Genomic DNA, 14,274 nt, shown 5'->3' with positions numbered 1-14,274 from the left:
TAAATGCACCAATAAGGAGACAGAGAGTCTCAGACTGGATAAAGAAACACGATCTGTCTATATGCTGCCTACAAGAGACACACCGGAGACTTAGAGACACAAACAAACTAAAACTCAAAGGATGGAAAAAAATATATCAAGCAAACAATAAGCAAAAAAGAGCAGGAGTAGCAATATTAATTTCTGACAAAATAGACTTTAAAGTTAAATCCACCACAAAGGATAAAAAAGGACACTACATAATGATTAAAGGGACAATTGGCCAGGAAGATATATCCATATTAATTATTTATGCACCCAATGACAGGATGCAAGATACATAAAACAAACTTTATCAAAACTGAAAAGTGAGATAGACACCTCCACAATTATAGTAGGAGACTTCAACACACCACTTTCGGAGAAGGACAGGACATCCAGTAAGAAGCTCAACAGAGACATGGAAGACCTAATTGCCACAGTCAACCAACTTGACCTCATAGACTTATACAGAACACTCCAGTCAACTGCTGCAAAGAATACTTTTTTTTTCTAGCACACACAGAACATTCTCTAGAATAGACCACATATTAGGTCATAAAACAAACCTTCCAAAACATCGAAATATTACAAACCATCTTCTCAGACCATAAGGCCATAAAAGTGGAAATCAATAACAGAAAAATTAGAGAAAAGAAATCAAACACTTGGAAACTGAACAATACTCTGCTGAAAAAAGACTGGGTTATGCAAGACATTAAGGAGGGAATAAAGAAATTCAGAGAATGAAAACACTTCCTATCAAAACCTCTGGGACACAGCAAAAGCAGTGCTCAGAGGTCAATTTATATCGATAAATGCACACATACATAAGAAGAAAGAGCCAAAATTAGAGAACGGTCCCTACAACTTGAACAAATAGAAAGCGAGCAACAAAAGAATCTGTCAGGCACCAGAAGAAAAAAAATAATAAAAATTAGAAGAAAATGAAATGAATTAGAGAACAGAAAAACAATTGAAAGAATTAACAAAGCCAAAAGCTGGTTCTTTGAAAAAATTAACAAAATTGATAAACCATTGGCCAGACTGACTAAAGAAATACAGGAAAGGAAACAAATAACCTGAATAAGAAACGAGATGAACAACATCCAACAGACCCAACTGAAATTAAAAGAATCATATGAGATTATTACGAAAAATTGTACTCTAACAAATTTGCAAACCTAGAAGAAATGGATGAATGCCTAGAAACACACTACCTACCTAAACTAACACGATCAGAAGTAGAACAACTAAATAGACCCATAACAAAAAAATAGATTGAAATGGTAATCAAAAAACTCCCAACAAAAAAAAGCCCTGGCCTGGACGGCTTCACTGCAGAGTTCTACCAAGCTTTCAGAGAAGAGTTAACACCAGTAATACTAAAGGTATTTCAAAGCATAGAAAATGATGGAATACTACCTAACTCATTCTTTCAAGCCACCATATCTCTGATACCAAAACCAGGTAAAGACACCACAAAAAAAGAAATTTACAGACCTATATCCCTCATGAACATAGATGCAAAAATCCTCAACAAAATTCTAGCCAATAGAATTCAACAACATATCAAAAAAATAATCCACCACGACCAAGTGGGATTTATACCAGGTATGGAAGGTTTTTTTTTTTTTTTTTTTTTTTAAGGTTGGTTTAATATTAGAAAAACAATTAATGTAATCCACCATATAAATAAAACAAAAGACAAATACCACATGATGTTATCAATTGATCCAGAAAAGCCATTTGACAAAGTCCAACACCCATTCATGATAAAAACTCTCAGCAAAATAGGAGTAGAAGGAAAACTCCTCAACATAAAAAGGGCATTTATCCAAAGCCAACAGCCAACATCATCCTAAATGGAGAGAGCCTGAAAGCATTTCCCTTGAGAATGGGAACCGGACAAGGATGCTCTTTATCACCACTCTTACTCAACGTTGTGTTGGAGGTCCTAGCCAGAGCAATTAGGCTAGACAAAGAAATAAAGAGCATCCGGACTGGCAAGGAAGAGGTAAAATTATGTCTATTTGCAGACGACCTGATCTTATACACAGAAAACCCTAAGGAATCCTCCTGAAAACTACTGAAACTAATAGAAGAGTTCAGGAGAATTTCAGGTTACAATATAAACATACAAAAATCCGTTGGATTCCTCTACATCAGCAAAAAGATCATTGAAGAGGAAATCACCAAATCAATACCATTCACATTAGCCCTCAAGAAGATAAAATACTTAGGAATAAATCTTACCAAAAATGTAAAAGACCTGTAAAAAGAAAACTACAAAGTACTACTGCAAGAAACCAAAAGGGACCTACATAAGTGGAAAAACATACCTTGCTCATGGATAGGAAGACTTAACATTGTAAAAATACCTATTTTACCAAAAGCCATCTATATATACAATGCACTTCCGATCCAAATTCCAATGACATTGTTGAATGTGATGGAGAAACAAATCACCAACTTCATATGGAAGGGAAAGAAGCCCCGGATAAGTAAAGCATTACTGAAAAGAACAAAGTGGGAGGCCTCATTCTACCTGATTTTAGAACATATACAGCCACAGTAGTCAAAACAGCCTGGTACTGTTACAACAACAGACACATAGATCAATGGAACAGAATTGAGAACCCAGATATAAATGCATCCACATATGAACAGCTGATATTTGACACAGGCCCAGTGTCAGTTAATTGGGGAAAAGATAGTCTTTTTAACAAATGGTGCTGGCATAACTGGATATCCATCAGCAAAAAAAATGAAACAGGACCATACCTACACCATGCACAAAAACTAACACCAAATGGATCAAAAACCTAAACATAAAGTCTAAAACAATAAAGATCATGGAATAAAAAATAGGGACAATGTTAGGAGCCCTAATACAAGGCATAAACAAAATACAAAACATTACTAAAAATGTGGAAGAGAAACCAGATAACTGGGAGCCCGTAAAAATCAAACACCTATGCTCATCTAAAGACTTCAACAAAAGAGTAAAAAGACCACCTACAGACTGGGAAAAAATTTTCAGCGATGACATCTCCAACCAGCGCCTCATCTCTAAAATCTATATGATTCTGTTAAAACTCAACCACAAAAAGACAAACAACCCAATCAAAAGTTAGGCAAAGGATATGAACACACAAGTCACTAAAGAAGATATTCAGGCAGCTAACAGATACATGAAGAAATGCTCTCAATCATTAGCCATTAGAGAAACGCAAATTAAAACTATGATGAGATTCCATCTCACTCCAACAAGGCTGGCATTAATCCAGAAAACACAAAATAATAAATGTTGGAGAGGCTGTGGAGAGAGTGGAACACTTATATACTGCTGGTGGGTATGTAAAATGGTACAACCACTTTGAAATCGATCTGACATTTCCTTAAAAAGCTAGAAATAGAACTACCATATGACCCAGAAATCCCACTCCTCGGAATATATCCTAGAGAAATAAGAGAATTTACACGAACAGATATATGCACACCTATGTTTATTGCAGCACTGTTTACAATAGCAAAAAGACGGAAGCAACCAAGGTGTCCATCAATGGATGAATGGATAAATAAATTATGGTATATTCACACAATGGAATACTATGCATTGATAAAAAAGAACAATGTATCTGTGAAACATTTCATAACATGGAGGAATGTGGAAGGCATTATGCTGAGTGAAATTAGTCAGATGCAAAAGGACAAATATTGTATAAGACTACTATTATAAGAACTTGAGAAATAGTTTAACCTGAGAAATAGATAAGAACAACTTTAGGTGAAGGTAAGGACAACACTCAATACAGGGGAGGTCAGCACAACTGAACTGGACCAATATCAAAGGCATTTCCTGAATAAACTGAATGCTTCGAAGGTCAGCAGAGCAGGGGCAGGGGTTTGGGGACTATGGTTTCAGTGGACATCCAAGTCAATTGTCAAAATAAATTCTGTTAAGAAAACATTCTGCATCCCACTTTGAAGTGTGGCATCTAGGGTCTTAAACGCTAGCAAGTGGCCATCTAAGATGCATTAATGAGTCTCAACCCACCTGGATCAAAGGAGAATGAAGAACACCAAGGTCACAAGGTAATTATGAGCCCAAGAGACAGAAAGAATTACATGAAATAGAGACTACATCATCCTGAGACCAGAAGAACTAGATGGTGCCCGGCCACAAATGATGACTGCCCTGACAGGGAGCACAACAGAGAACCCCTGAGGGAGCAGGAGAACAGTGGGATGCAGACCCCAAATTCTCATAAAAAGACCAGACTTGAGGGTCTGACTAAGACTAGAAGAATCCTTGCGTTCGTGGTCCCCAAACCTTCTGTTGGCCCAGGACAGGAACCATTCCCAAAGACAAGTCATCAGACATGGATTGGACTGGACAAGGGGTTGGCGAGAGATGGTGATGAGGAGTGAGCTACTTGCATCAGGTGGTCACTTGAGACTGTGTTGGCATCTCCTGTCTGGAGGGGAGATGGGAGGGTAGAGAGGGTTAGAAACTTGCAAAATGGTCAGGAAAGGAGAGAATGGAAGGAGGAAGTGGGGTGACTCATTAGGAGGAGAGTAAAGTGGGAGTATTTAGTGAGGTGTATATAAGTTTATATGTGGGGGACTCACTTGATTTGTAAACTTTCACTTAAAGCACAATAAAAATTATTAAAAAAAAATAAAGGGATGGAAAAAGATATGCCATGCTAACACTAATCAAAGGAATACTGAAGCAGCTATCTTGATACCAGACAAGGAAGATTTAAGAATAAGGAAGATTAGCAGGGATAAAGAGGGCAATGCATAGTGATAAAGGAGTTAATTCTCCAAGAAGATTTAACAATTCAAAACGTGTGTGCACCTAAAAACAGAGCATCAAAATTTATGAGCAGAAAATGTTAGAACTGCATAGGCGAATCCGGTATTGTAGTCAGGGACTTCAACATCCCTTGTGTTAGTTTTATATAGCTGCTGTAACAAATTACCACGAATTTTCTGGCTTATAACCACATAAATTATTATCTTACAGTTCTGTAGGTTAGAAGTGTGACATAGGTCTCACTGGGCTAAATCAAGGTGTTGGCAGGCCTGTGTTCCTTTCTGGAATCTCTAGGTGAGAATCCATTTCTTTGCCTTTTCTAGTTTCTAGAGGCTTCTCATAATCTTTGACTTATAGTCCCTTTTCTCCATTTTCATAGCTGGAAATGGTAGGTTGAGTCCTTCCCCCACCACATCACTCAGAGCTCTTGCTCAGTCTCTCTTTTCCATCAGGCCAAAGGACCTAGAAGCAATGACATTCCAGTAGTAACAAAGACACCTAGAGCTATGATCTTGGTTTTTAATACCATTCTTGAATAAAAGGAACCAGGGCTTCTTGGAGAAATGACTGATTCTAGGGCTGGGGCAGGAAATATTCAAGACAAGCTTGGAGAATTGTGTAGTACCAGAAAGTAAGGCAGTGCACAAAATAACAATACTAGCAAGAAAAACACACACAATGATGGGAGTGTGTCAAAGGGGCACAGGGCCAACTGAAAGAACTCCCAATGGCCAAAGCTGAAACAATTTGAGCATAAATAATTAGATAAATTAGTATTGGACTGTAACTCAAAATATTAAATAAATATGAGTCTCTACTGATATGAATAAACAACCAAATAAATTAATAAGTTAAATATAATAGACAAATACCCCTTGCACAAGAATTCCAAATAATTCATGTATATACTGTTCCCTCAAGGAGGCGGAGCATGACATCCCGCTCCTCAATTGTGGGCTGCACATAGTGACATTCTTTCAAAGTGTACGATATGGCAAGTGAGGTGTGTGTGACTTTTCAGAGGAGAAATCTGGCAAACACTACCCCAGCTCAGTGATCAGTGTTAACATCAACAGTGACAAATTGTGGTGATTATATATACCCTTTGTGTAATGTAATGTAATGTAATGTAATGTAATGTAATGTAATGTAATGTAATGTAATGTAATGTAATGTAATGTAATGTAATGTAATGTAATGTAATGTAATGTAATGTAATGTAATGTAATGTAATGTAATGTAATGTAATGTAATGTAATGTAATGTAATGTAATGTAATGTAATGTAATGTAATGTAATGTAATGTAATGTAATGTAATGTAATGTAATGTAATGTAATGTAATGTAATGTAATGTAATGTAATGTAATGTAATGTAATGTAATAGAATTAACCTTTACATCTCTGTTTTTCCTCCACAAAACACATAACTCCTGTCTAAAGCTTAAAAAAAAATGGAGGACATTTTATAAAGTACCTTACCAGTTGTCATGGATTGAATTGTGTCCCTCCAGATGTGTGTCAACTTGACTAGACTATGATTCCCAGTATTGTGTGGTTGTCCACCATTTTTGATCTGATGTGATTATTGTTGTAAATCCTACGTCTAAGATACTAATGATGCAGGAGCAGAGGCAGTTATGTTAATGAGGCAGCAGTCAATCTACAGGATTAGGTTGTATCAGTCTCTTTTGAGATATAAAAGAGAGACAAGAGAACTTCATGCCACCAAAAAAGAAGTGCTGGGAGCAACACTTCCTTTGGACCTGGGGTCCCTGTGCTAAGAAGCTCTTTGGCCAGGGGAAGACTGATGACAAAGACCTACCCTGAGAACCAGTAGTAATAGAGAAAGCCTTCCTTGGGAGCTGGCATTCTGAATTTAGACTTCTAGCCTCCTAGACTGTGAGAGAATAAATCTCTGTTTGTTAAAGCCATCCACTTGTGGTGTTTCTGTTACAGCAGCACTAGATAACTAAGACACCAGTACTCCTCAAAACTGTCAAAGTCATCAAAAACAAGGAACGTCTGAGAAACTGTCACAGACTAGAGGAGCCTAAATTGACATAACAGCTAAATGTAATTAGGAATACTGGATTGAATCCAAGAACAGAAAAAAGACACTAAGCAAAAGCTAAGAAAATCTGAGTAAAGTATGCATTTTAGTGAATGCTAATATGTCAACATTGTTTTAGTTGTGACAATTTTGTTGTTTTTGCTAGGTGCCATTGAGTTGGCTCCCAACTCAAAATGACCACGTGTTAGAGATTAGATCTGCTTCATAAGGTTTTCTTGGCTATAGGGTTGCTATGAATCAAAATTCACTCTACATGAATGGGTTTGGTTTTTAATCTTTACAGAAGCAGTTCACCAGGCCTTCCTTCTGCAGAGCCACTGGGTGTATTTGAGCTTCCAACCTTCTGGTTAGCAGTTTATTGCAAACCAGGCTCCTTGTTAAAACCATAAACCTATTGCTGTCACGTCGATTCTGGCCCACATTGACTGTATAGGTCAGAATAGAATTGCCCCATAGGGTTTCCAAGGAAGAAGTACAGCCAGAATGTTCCTCAGAAGTGAAGAGGGTGGGTTGCTACAAGTGATAACTGTCTATGATGTGAGGATAAGAGGTTCAGAGACAAAATTCTCCTGGATGAAATATATGTAAGAGTGAGGAGTTTGGGAGGTGTTGTTTCATGCCATCGAGTTGGCTCGGACTCATAGCGACCTTATGTACAACACAACCAAGCACTGCTCATGATTCTAATGTTGGAAAGCTGACAGAGGCAGTGCAGGGGTATTTTCACTGAAGAACACCCATGATGTTTAGGAGTATTATTACTCCCTATGTTCATTAGAGTCTAGCTTTCTGCCTACCAAAGATTTGATGTGCTATCTGAAATCTTTTAATACAAATTCTTTCAACAACCAAAGCTTACCAGAAATAGATCCTTAGTTTGTAGTTTATAACTTTGGCTTATGTACAGGTTCTGAGTGAGCACAATTAAATATTCTGGAATTCCCATTCTTTGAAATGTTATCCACAATTTGTTATAATCTACACAGTTGGATGTCTTTTCATAGTCAATAAAACACCGGTAAACATCTTTCTCATATTCTCTGCTTTCAGCCAAGATCCATAAGACATCAGCAATGATATCCCTCATTCCTCATCCACTTCTGAATTTGGCTAGAATTTCTTGCAGGTCCCAATAGATGTACTGTTGCAATAATTTTTGAATGGTCTTCAACAAAATTTAATTGCATATGATATTAATGATATGGTTTGATAATTTCTGCATTCTGTTGGATCACCTGTTTTTGAAAGGGGCATAAATATGAATCTCTTCCAGTCAGTTGGCCAGGTAGCTGTCTTCCAAATTTCTTGACATAAATAAGTGAGCACTTCCAGCATTGTATACGTTTGTTCAAACATCTCAATTGGTTATCCGTCAATTCCTGGAGCCTTGTTTTTCACCAGTGCCTTCAGTGAAGCTTGGATTTCTTTCTCCAGTATCAGTCCTTGATTGTCTGTTACTCCTGAAATGGCTAGATGTACACCAATTCTTTTTGATACAGTGACGCTGTGTATTCCTTCCATCTTCTTTTGATGCTTCCTGCATTGTTCCATTTTTTTGCCCGAAGAATCCTTCAGTATTGCAACTTGAGGCTTAAACTTTTTCTTCACTTTTTTCAGATGGAGAAATGCCAAGTGTGTTCTTGCCTTTTGGTTTTCTAATTCCAGGTCTTTACACATGTCATTATAATACTTTGTCTTCTCCAGCTGCCTTTGAAATCTGTTCAGCTCTGTCACTTCATCATTTCTTCCTCTTGCTTCAGCTACTCTACATTCAAGGGCAAGTTTCAGCATCTCTTCTGACATTCATTTTGGTCTTTTCTTTCTTTTCTGTCTTTTTAGTGACCTCTTGCTTTCTTCATGTATGATGTTCTTGATATCATCACACAACTTGTCTGATCTTCAGTTACTGATGTTCAATGTATCAAATTTATTCTTGAGATGGACTCTAAGTTCAGGTGGGATGTACTCAAAGTTGTACTTTGGCTCTCTGGACTTGTTTTAATTTTCTTCACCTTCAACTTGAACTTGCCTATGAGCAACTGATGGTCTGTTCGGCAGTCAGCCCCTGCCTTGTTCTGACTGATGATATGGAGTTTTCCATTGTCTCTTTCCACGGATGTAGTGAATATGATTCCTGTGTATTCCATCTGGCGATGTCCATGTGTACAGTCACTGTTTATGTCATTGAAAAAAGGTAATTACAATGAATAAGTTAATCCAAACCAAAACCAAACCCAGTACCGTCGAGTTGATTTGAACTCATAGTGATCCTATAGGACAGAGTAGAACTGCCCCATAGAGTTTCCAAGGAGCACCTGGCAGGATTGAACTGCTGACCCTTTGGTTAACAGCCATAGCACTTTACCACTACGCCACCAGGGTTTCCGAATAAGCTGATAGTCTTGAGAAATTCTATCATGCAATCCCCAGCATTTCTATCACAAAGGCCATGTTTTAAAACTACTGACACTTCTTTGTTTCCAACTTTCACATTCCAAACACCAGTAATTATCAATGCATCTCGAATGCATGTTTGATCAATTTAGGACTGCAGAAGTTGGTAAAAATCTTCAATTTATTAATCCTTGGCATTAGTGGTTGGTGTGGAAATTTGAATAACGATGGCATTAACTGATTTTCCTTGTAGGCAAATGAACATTTTCTATCACTGACAGTATTGTACTTCAGGATAGATCTTGAAGTGTTATCCATGACGATGAATGTGACACCATGGAAAGCTTCAATTTATCCTTCCCCACTTAGAAGACCATATGATTGCCCCATTCAAAATGACCAATACCTGTTCATTTCAGCTCGCTAATCCCTAGGATAACAATGTTTATGTGTTCCATTTAATTTTCTAAAGTCATACTTCAGAAATTCCATGCTGTGATTATTACTGGATGTTTGCTGCTGTTTCTTCTCATTTTGAGTCATGCCACATCAGCAAATGAAGGCCCTGAAAGTTTAACTCCATGCATGTCATTAAGGTTGTCCCTACTTTGAGGAGGCAGCTCTTCCCAGTCGTATTTTGAGTGCCTTTCAACTTTGGGGGCTCACCTTCCAGCACTTTATGAGACAATGTTTCACTGCTATTCATAAATGTTTCACTGGCCAATTCTTTGAGAAGTAGATTTCCAGGTCCTTCTTCCTAGTCTGTCTTAGTCTGGAAGCTCAGCTAAAACCTATCCAGCATGGGTGACCCTACTGGTATTTGAAATATTAGTGGCATAGCCTCCAGCATCACAGCAACATGCAAGCCACCACAGTATAACAGACTGACAGATAAGTCTGATAGAAAAGCAGTGTGATGTTAGAAAAATTGAATGATTTTTTAAAAATGTGTAGTTTTTGTTAGTTTCTGTTGCATAAGCTCCAACTCATAGACACTTTGTGTGAAACAGAATGAAACATTGCCCATTCCTGTGCCATTTTCATGGTCTTTCATATGTTTGAGCATGTTTTTTTAGGCCAATGTGTCAATCTATCTAATTGAGGGTTTTTCTCATTTTCTCTCACCCCTACTTTACCAAACATGATGTCCTTTTCTAGTGATTGGTCTTTTCTGATAAAGTGCTCAAAGAAGGAAGATGAAATTTTGCCATCTGTGATGGTTAAGGCTCATTGTCAATTTGGCTGGGCCAGGACTTTCAGTTATTTGGGAGTTATATAATGATGCAATCTGGCAGTTAAGTAGTATAATATAGTCACCTCCATGATGTGATCAGCCAATCGTTTATAAGGGGAGTTTTCTCAAAGGAATAGCCTATATCCAATATATATATGGATGCTCTGGCAAAGCTTGCTTTGGATCCTGCATCCAGCTTGTCATGATCTGACCTCCAGTTCCTGGGACATAAGCAAGCAGTGGGCTGCCGTATTGACCATCAATTTTGGAATTCATCAGCCTTTGCTTACTATGAGCCAGTGGCCTGCAGCATTGCCTGCCAATCTTAGATTCATCAGTGTCCACAGCCTGTGAGACAGCAACCTGTCATCTGACCTGCTGATCTTGGCTTCGTCCCCTACATGAGTCAGGAGAAGCCTCCTGCCCAATGCCTGACCCACAGACTTTGGACTTGTGAGCCTCTACAATTGCATGAGTAATTTCCTTGAGTTAAAAGTCTGTCTTTCTGTCTCTCTTTCTACATATATATATATCTATATATGTAGATATCTACATATATATACACACACATTATATATGTATGTATACATATACGTACACACACATATCACTGATTTTGCTTCGGTAGAGAACCCAGCCTAAGATATTTGGTATCAAGATTGGTTCTAGAGAAACAAAATCCTAAGAATGAGTTTTCTAAATTGATTCTCAAGTCTTAAAGGCACTGATAACTCTGCCTCTGTTAGTAAATAGGGCACTGCCAATCCATGATGTGAGGTGGCAATATTAATATGCAAAATATCACCACCAATAGATCAGATATTGGTGAGAAGCTAGGCTCTGGGTGATAACATGTTTGATACTTTTGTACAATTTTTGTTATCATGAGAAGTACAGGAAAGCTGGTTGGTTGATCCTACTTTCCCTAGACAAATCAGTGAAAGACAGAAATGAGCTCAGGGATTCAGAGTCACAGCTCAAACACCACATAAAAGACCTGAAAGTTGTCACTTGTGCCCTGAAAGAAAGTCTTATTTCTTGTAGTAACAGAGTTGATGTTGCTGAAAACCAAGCCAAGCCTTATGGTAACGGTGGCTGAATTACAATGCCGGTTGAATTCCTATACTCAAATGGTGCTTGAAGCTAAAGTGAAAGCTTTGATTGGGAAGAAATAAGATCCTGAAATTTGGAATGGGGATATATATGCAGATAATCAGAAAGCTGGGGACGCTGAGTCTTTAAAATTCATTGAATCACCCCTGCCAACAAGACCGGATTTCTTACGCCTATTTCATTTTTTTTTTTTTTTATTTGATGAGATTAACCCAGCTGTGCCTAAAGAGTTTTTGTCTGAGATATTGCCTGGGGCAGTGCCTGGGACATCTCTTTGGTCATCAGCTGAGGTAGATGCCTTACAAGACATGGATGAGTGTTCTCAGGGCTCATCCCCACCACACATTTTTTGCTTCTAGACTTATAAATGGATGTAAGTCTCAGCAAGCCCCAAAAGGTGAAGTAAGAAGTGTGACCTAGGAGGAGGCATACTACACTTCAGAAGAACTGCTTGACTTTTCTAATATGTACAGACAGAAACCTGGGAAATATGTGTTTGAATGGCTACTAAGGGTGTGGGATAATGGTACAAGGAAGATAAAGCTGGATCAGTCTGAGTTTATTGATATGAGCCCACTAAGCAGATTCTTCAATCAATATTTCAGCTTGAGAAGTTAGGAAAAGATCTAAAAGTTTATTTGGTTGGTTAGCTGAAGCATGGATTACATAGTGGCCTACACTAAACCGAGTTGAGGTACCAGACCTACCTTGGTATAGTATGAAAGAATGTATCCAAAGTCATTGGGAAATTGGCATGTTAGTAGAGCTTTTTCAGGTTAGACCCACACATAGAGTTCCCAGAGGACATATCTATTACCACAATGGTAAGGAATAAATTTGTGAGGGGAGCCCTGGCATTCTTGAAGACTGCTGTAAGTGCTGTTTAGTGTAAGTTGTATTTGACAGTGGGAACTGCCCTAACTGAATTAAGATACTAACTACGATGGGTCTGATCAAGCCCTGTGGTGGTAGGGGCCAAGTGGTGGCACTTAATCACCAAAGAAAAAAGCATGGTTACTGAAATAGAGAGTAAAGTCAAAGCAAGAACTTGAATACTCTTACTTATAAGAACTTATGGCATTGGCTACTTAGTTATGGTGTCCCTAGGAGTGAAATAGATGGGAAACCTACTAAATATTTACTTGACCTGTACAAGTGAAAGAATTCTAGGTCAAGTGAATGACATTCTAACCTGAATAGTCAGACTAGAGAGTTATGGCCATCCGATCCATTCCTAAACTGAGCCAGTTTAGAAACCCACAACCGCTTGAATAAAGGGGAGGCTGGGTCCCCTTGAGGAAGGACCCCACTACACTGCCAAAAAGTTATACTGTTAGTCTTTCTCACTGCCTTCCCCAAAGGGATCTATAGCATTTTATGAGAGTCACTGTTTATTGGGGAAAAGTAAACAATCAGAATTTTCAGGGATTACTGGACACTGGCTCTGAACCAATGCTATTTCCAAGAGACCCAAAATATCTCTGTGGCCGGTCAGTTAGAGTGGGGGAATATGGAGATCAGGTTTGTTTCTCAAACACACAGGGGTTTGATGTGGGTATGAATGATGCTATCATGCTTTTAGGTAACAATTCAGGTTTATGAAATCGTTCTATTACTCTAAACCGTGATGTTAAAGTTGGAGAGATACTATGTTGCATACTATGTTGAGATGTCTATAGTAAGGATTGATAAACCATGGCTCATGAACCAAATCTGGCCTGCAGCCTATTTTTGTACCTTCACAACCTAAGCATAATTCTTAAAATACTAAAGAACTGTGTAAAAAAGGAGAATATCCAACAAGACTATATGTGGCTAACAAAGCATAAAATATTTATTGTCTATACCTAAAAGAAAAAGCTTTTCATCCTTTGTCTGTATGAATGACATTTGTAGAACTCTGCGTAGCACCTCCTGTGCCGCTGTACATGTCTCCTTAATGGCTGAACATTTTGTATTTTGCCTACAACTGTTTCTTCTAGTCTAGTTTATTAGATTCCATTACTTCATTTTTATTGGGCTCCTTGTTTCTCTTTTTATTTAATATGAATTATTTACAATCTTAACCCACAATATTCCCATGCATTCATTCATTTACCTTTACATGCTCTCTTTTATTATCTCCCGTGTAGCAAAAAGCTCTATTCAAAGAAGACTGAGAACTACACCTGTCAAATTTCCCCATACCAGAATAGAGTACATTTTAGTGGTCCTTACATAAATAAAGCATATAAATGAAACATAGTGTGATAGGTGGCAAAGCATTGGTTTTTCTTGATCTTTGAATTGTAGGGATACTAGATCTGATCCCAGATTTACCTGGTCTAATGATTTCCCCTGACAATATGAGGCAGACACATCAGCATAAAATTTTTTTTTAATGAACTATATTTTCCAAATAAGGATCATTAAGGGACTTAAGGCTCAAACCATCTAGTCCCTTATACAGAACCAAAATATAATATGAACTTACACACATTCCTAAGAGCTAGAGGACCAAAAAAAAAAAAAAAAAAAAACTGATTTGAGCCACTGAAAAAGATAATATTCTAAATATTTCCAGTAAGTTTATTATTTACATTCCCTATATTATATTATAGATTTCTACTGTTGTATT

The sequence above is a fragment of the Elephas maximus genome, chromosome 1 (genome assembly GCF_024166365.1).
Source record: "Elephas maximus indicus isolate mEleMax1 chromosome 1, mEleMax1 primary haplotype, whole genome shotgun sequence".
In the NCBI taxonomy this organism is placed as follows: domain Eukaryota; kingdom Metazoa; phylum Chordata; class Mammalia; order Proboscidea; family Elephantidae; genus Elephas; species Elephas maximus.
Note: the sequence above shows the minus strand (reverse complement) of the source record.